Source organism: Aplysia californica, unplaced genomic scaffold (genome assembly GCF_000002075.1).
Source record: "Aplysia californica isolate F4 #8 unplaced genomic scaffold, AplCal3.0 scaffold00111, whole genome shotgun sequence".
NCBI classification, from domain to species: domain Eukaryota; kingdom Metazoa; phylum Mollusca; class Gastropoda; order Aplysiida; family Aplysiidae; genus Aplysia; species Aplysia californica.
Window position 1 is genome coordinate 554,620 of NW_004797381.1, and position 919 is coordinate 555,538.

Below are 919 nucleotides of genomic sequence, written 5' to 3' on the forward strand. Positions count from 1 at the left end.
TATATATATATATATGTTACAGTAAGAATGCGTACCTAGTGAATACGCGTAATCACTGAATATTTTTGTGAATACACGTAATCCCCGTTTCACTCAGGGGTTTCACGTAATCACTGTTAATAGTTAGTTTCACAAGGAGTCGATATTCTTTAAAATTTCAGGAATACGAAGTCAATCAATTTTAAAAACGAAAACAACAACAACAATACAGAATGTTAACATAACAGGTTTATTGACGATTTACAAGAGTGTGGGGGTGTTCCACAAAAGTAACACGATCAGTAGCTTTGATGACGGCCTGACATCGTCGCCGCCTTGAATCAATCAATCGCTGCTCTTCCTTTTGAGGGATGTTCTTCCACTCTTCATGCAATGCTCTCTCAAGTTGAGGAAGTGTCTGAGGCTGGTGATGTGGCATGTTGTTCAACTCATCTCTGGTTTGTCTTGCCGTTTTGAAACGATTCCGTAGATGCGACAGACGTATAAAAAATCCTTTCTTGGAGTAGTTTTTCTTCTCCCACGTTGGCAGTGTCGATCCTTTCCTGATTTTGTTGTTTTCTCACTGTCCATTGTTGTGTACACAGGTCTTCGTGTTACATTAAAATATCTCGCAACAGTGGATACCGAGACACCCCCGCGAATCATTCCAACAAGCTGATTTCGCACATTTTCTCATTGGGCGTGGCATGACGAAACGTAGATTTAAGAAGTTTTATCACTGGCGAATTGTTACAAAAATGACAAAGCTTTAACGTGTGCTTCTTTTTTTAAACAAATCGTTGCCATATCACGACTAATTCTCAAAAAAGACAAAACATGTAACACGCATGCAGCTACAAAACCACTCGCGCGTTCAGAAATCTGAAAACAGCTCACCAGTGACAACACACGCACACACACACACACACACACACACACA